The 5,384-nt window shown below is 37.7% G+C and overlaps 1 long non-coding RNA gene across 1 annotated transcript in view; it reads left to right on the top strand.

The window, feature by feature from the left end:
• The window catches only part of LOC113471747, a 5,385-nt gene extending 866 nt beyond the window's left edge, over window positions 1-4,519 (top strand). Inside the window, exon 2 of the long non-coding RNA XR_003394329.1 lies at window positions 4,267-4,519. This is a non-coding gene — a long non-coding RNA (uncharacterized LOC113471747). The remainder of the gene's footprint in view (window positions 1-4,266) is intronic.
• Window positions 4,520-5,384: the final 865 nt, after the last annotated feature.

Genomic DNA, 5,384 nt, shown 5'->3' with positions numbered 1-5,384 from the left:
CAAAAAAAAAAACTGAGGATAATTTACTCAACATATTTATGTATATTATTTTTGGGGGACATTTGAAACCTAAATTTCTTAAAATGAAATAAAAAATCAACACAATCCTTATTCCATGTTTTGTTTCAGCAATGACAGCAACATACATAAATTCCAAGAATTAATCTACACCATCATTGTATTCATCATATATTTCTCTAAATAGGTAAGTTAAAAAAGTAAAGTAACTTTCTCTCCTGAACTTTGGTTTCTACAGGCTGGCAGATTCTTTATTTGTTATAATAAATAAATGTTTCTCTCTATCTTACATACAGAGAAGAGATGAGAACTGGATGTGTGGACCAACAGTAAAGGAAGAGTGAAAAAAAGAAAAAAAATCAGAGAAACAGTGAATGTTGGGTCATTTTTATGAATTTAATGTGTATTGAAATGACAAAACGAGTGTACGGGTTTGACAGGAAAAGCTATGTGAGAAGAGAACATTTTATATTGAGTTGAAAAATGCAATGGAAAACTGGACTGGGAAAATCTAACAATATCGAGTGACTGCTAAGGTCTTGTCCTCCCAAAAAGCAAAGAGGGAAGAAAGACAGGATAGGAGAAAGCCAGTTGTTCCAAGAACAAACTTTATCTCAGGTTCTTCCCCGTTTGTGTTTGTTTAGGATAAAAACAGACCCATCTGGTCTGTTTTGTGACTATCCCAACTTACTTGAGGATATGGATTTCATCACTTGACCACAAGAAATCTCAACTTAGAACGAACCCAGAGTTCCTTAAGTTCTTTAATTTGTTGTATGCTATCCAGCCACTCCTTTTACAATATTTCAGTTCTTCTTTGATATCGTTGTCCATTCTCATATTTTGACCTAGATATTTATATATTTCATATATCTGTTTAGGTTAAAATCCGGGCGGGAATCAAACCCGCGACCTAGCGCTTACAAGGCAGACGCGCTACCCTCCCAGCTAACTAGCCTGGCAACTGGCAAAACCGTAGTTTATTTAAAGAAAGGATCTTATTTATTTATCTCCGATCTGCCAAATTCTGTAGCACATATTATTTTATCGCGGGGAAAAAGGGAAGTGGTTTCAAACGGATTCAAACCCAGCACCTCCGGGTTGTGAGTCTATGCTCTAACCACTCGGCCACAGAGGTAGGCGTGTTAACTTGTTCGCTTGTTCCACAGTGAGCCATCCCTAACTGTTGGTCTGTTTAGGTATTCCATACCTATAACCTATAACCCACCTCTTTTCTACGGAAAATGCCAGATACCTATGTTTTATCTAGGTTTTCTGTTATCTATCTACTATCTGGAACTGGAAAACTGGATACATTAATTTTATCTAGACTTTATTTTACCATCGGATCTATAGATTCATGTCTTTTTATTGTCACTTTCGTTAACTTGAGACTGGCGGGGACCTTCACCCAAAGCGGCGGCAGGACTCTGTGTTTTCACTTGACTCGGCATTTTGGTGATGTCGCTGAAAAAGACGAGAAGAAATTTCAAATTGGACTGACACCTTGAAATGTTGAAGGAAACGATGTACCAGAAACGGCAGAACACATCATGTGGTGCTGACTCTCACAAACGACTGCTATAGGTACTTCTCAAGGATGATCATTTGGTCATAACACCTCAACTCAATTCTTCCCGTTGAGTATGTTGAGTTCATTCTGTGTACGAGGAAGTTTGTATCCGTTGACTCTGATCAAGACCAGACTGCAATTACAGAAGCATGATCAACTTTATAAAGGTAATACACATTACTGAGACATCCGTCAAGATAATACACATTTGCTGTGAGAGTTAGCCTTGAACCTAGAGAGATAGAGACAAGAGAGAATCTAAGCTGACAGTCTAAATAAATAAAACACTACCTACTCATACTTGTTTACTTCTAAGGGGATTTTCGAATACCAACTGTTTGGAGACAATGCATGAACTTGTAAATCCGGGCCTTAGATTTGTTTTTATTAGATTAAAGGCTGGTTTACATTAGGTCCACACCGTATTTTTATTATTATTATTATTTTTCTGGCAACCAATCCGGGACGAGTATTTTCGAAGAAGGGGGAAAAATCGCGCGCTATTTATTACCGTTTTCTTTTTGGATCAATGAAACAGCTGCCATACACTAGCGAGTTTTTGCAACCAAGTTAGCGCCCCTAACTGAACTCTAACGTTTCTTGACGAAAACTCGTTGCCGCGCATGTGCAGAAACGCGTTTCCGCGCATGTGCAGAAACGCGTTTTTGTCAACTTGCGTCTTACGTTTCAGTTATCGTCACGTAAGTTAGCAGTGCAAAAACTCTCTATTATTGGACTTGTCTGTGTTGAAGCACGCCAATCCCGCCGTAGTATGTCTCTCATAAGATGAGCGAGAGACCTAGTGTAAATCAGACTTTACCTGTACATTGTAAGTTTTATTGTGATAGAAGAAAATGTCGTTTTGTACAGATGTGTTAATTTTAAGGTAGCATGCCCTAAGTGACATGTACTAAAAGTTTAAAACATAACTACCTGTATAATAAAGAGGTAGGTATGTTTGAATGAGGTTCATAAAATAGTACTGTTCCACGGAAGTATAGACTTACGCCTGTTCCACGGAAGTATAGACTTACGAAAATCATCAGTTTAGGGCTGTCATCTTGTAAACAAAAGTACCCTACGTTATGTAAATTAATATTATTACTTTTAGGATGAGTTTCACGACCTTCATTTTAGCCCCTAACAGCCTATTAAGCCTATCAAATGGACTTTAACAGGCTGTTAGCTTAACAGGCCTTCTAGAAGCTGAAAAAATATTGGTTAAGCTGATCATTACAACAATAAGTCCAATAACATTTATTATACTATACCTTCGTGGAACATGCTACTGTTAAAATTGAATATTTTTAGAGAAACATATACATTATACTTAGGTTACAGTCCCAGTAGTACAGTTGTTAAGGCGTTGGATTCACAACCGAGGGGACTGCCGTTCGAATCCCAGAAGCGACAAAAAAATCGAGTCAGAGAAAAACCAGTTTTGTAAGATTAAATTACAAATTGATTTCTTTCCTTTTACAATACACTTAAGGTTCTGATAACATTGCAACCCTACCAAAGGCCCATTCCCACTTGTCGTTCGGGAAAAAATCGTGTCGTGTATAGTGGAAACACTCTCATTTAAATTACATTCCCTACAGGACATTCGGGGGACTGCAGTTCGAATCCCAGAAGCGAAAAAAAAAAAAAAAAAATCGAGTCAGAGAAAGACCAGTTTTGTAAGATTAAATTACAAATTGATTTCTTTCCCTTTACAATACACTTAAGGTTCTGATAACATTGCAACCCTACCAAAGGCCCATTCCCACTTGTCGTTCGGGAAAAAAATCGTGTCGTGTATAGTGGAAACACTCTCGTTTAAATTACATTACCTACAGGACATTCGGTAAAAAATCGGATGAAACTCGCAATTGGGATCGGGCCTGAATGCGTATGCTTTAACATTGCTTCTCACTTGTATTTGTCAAGATTGTCGGGTGACGTGGATTTTGCAGCTTTTCTTGCTACCGGCCAGTAAGTAAATATGTAAAATCCATACGTCCCCGTGTCTTTTTACTAAAATTAACAAAGCTATGTATTTTTTATAGTCATGTTTTTACTATTTGTTTTTAATAGACTACCTCGACACTCTAAGTAGCGTCGATAACGGAGAATTGAACTTATTATTTCACACCTACACCAATATTGCATTAATTTTTTTCTAAAAATAATAAGATCGCGGGCCACACAAGTGAAGGCCCGCAATTTGTGCATGGCTGCTCTAAAACAAGGCGATTTGTAAGTCCTATTGAATATGTTAGCTGTAAAATGACGATCTGTCCTGCGGTTAGTAATAGTTACAATCAGCCTGAGGCCGTGGTTATGAACAGGGCTGAGATAGGCCATTCTGAGGGCCTATCAGACTGCACGCTGAATTGTACACTATCTCATATGTGCTCTCTCTCAGCTCAGGTACTTCTACTTTCTGTGAAAACAACATACATAAATTACCGATTATATTATTACTTAGATACATATTACTTAGGTACAGGGTTCTTACCTTTTTTTCCAATAAATTGCAGCCAAGTTTCCAACCTTAATCATACACAAAAAGCTCAATCCAAGGCTTAAGTGTAGGGGCAAACAGCCCTAAAGGATGGGTTAAGCTTCTACAAAATCTTCCATCTATTTTACACAGTGGTGTTAGCACAGTGAACTCTTTCTTAAATATTCAGGTTTTATCATCCCTGATTTTTGTTATACTAAACTGTAATTTTAAAACGTGAGCCTTTCTTATAGGTAAAAAAATAAACTACATTACTACATTTGCTACCCGTTTACTAAAGTATTTCATTTGATCCTTTGCTTTATTTTTTAAATCTAGATTACAAAACATTGCACCCATTACAGCTATTTTTGTCTTTATACTCACCATTACTTTTGCCAATAAGTAGAATCAGCTAAACATTTTTGCATTCTGAACACCCAGGTAGGAACTTCTTAGGTTTCTTTGTATAAAATGCCACAAAATAAAATGTAAATTATAGTTTCATATTAGTTTTTGTCACTTGTTAGTCTAACAGAGAGTAGACTAGCGTCTGGCTGTGGAAATATAAACAGGGAGGAGAACAGCTAACCCTAACCAGCCTAGCTAGCTGGCAGTTTCGAAGGGTTCTCTCTGCTTTTAAAGAATAAGTGCAAGTACTCACGATGGTTGACTGCGATTTAGGACGAGCCAATTAAACATGGCTAGAGACCATCACCCCAGTGTATGGCAGATACAAAAAGATGTCTTTTCTTTACTCTGCCAACACCATTCGGTGAAAGCTAAAGCCGCTACAACAACAACAACTTGTACCTACTTGTTCTTTTCAAGCAGAGCTGAGATAAATATCTACCTGATTAGTGTACAAGGCCAGCAAGCAGTTGTTCATAAGCACAATCTTCTTCTGTCGGGAGTTCAACTTATGTTCCAATTCATCGAGGAGTGTGTTCTTCATTTTCTTCTTTGAGTCAAACAGGTTCTGGTCTCGGTTAATGACTGCCATGTTGTTATTGGCCACAGCCAGGAGAGCTATGTCCTGAGGTTTCTCCTTCAGGATGGCCGTGTAAATGTTTTGACTGTCCTTCTCACGGCCTTGCATTTGGATACAGTATGCTTGTTGTACTCTGGAGGATGGAATTGAATTGGAAGAGGGTTGATTAACTTTTTTTTAATTATCAATAATTAAAAAGCTTGTTTTTAGAGGTTTGATAGAGGAGGCTGTGACTGCTCAGGTCTTGTCCTCCCAAAAAGCAAAGAGGGAAGAAAGACAGGATAGGAGAAAGCCAGTTGTTCCAAGAACAAACTTTA

The sequence above is a fragment of the Diaphorina citri genome, unplaced genomic scaffold, assembly GCF_000475195.1.
Source record: "Diaphorina citri unplaced genomic scaffold, Diaci psyllid genome assembly version 1.1 scaffold2915, whole genome shotgun sequence".
Classification (NCBI taxonomy): domain Eukaryota; kingdom Metazoa; phylum Arthropoda; class Insecta; order Hemiptera; family Psyllidae; genus Diaphorina; species Diaphorina citri.
The sequence above is the reverse complement of the archived record's forward strand: the minus strand, read 5'-3'. Positions and strand labels throughout refer to the sequence as shown.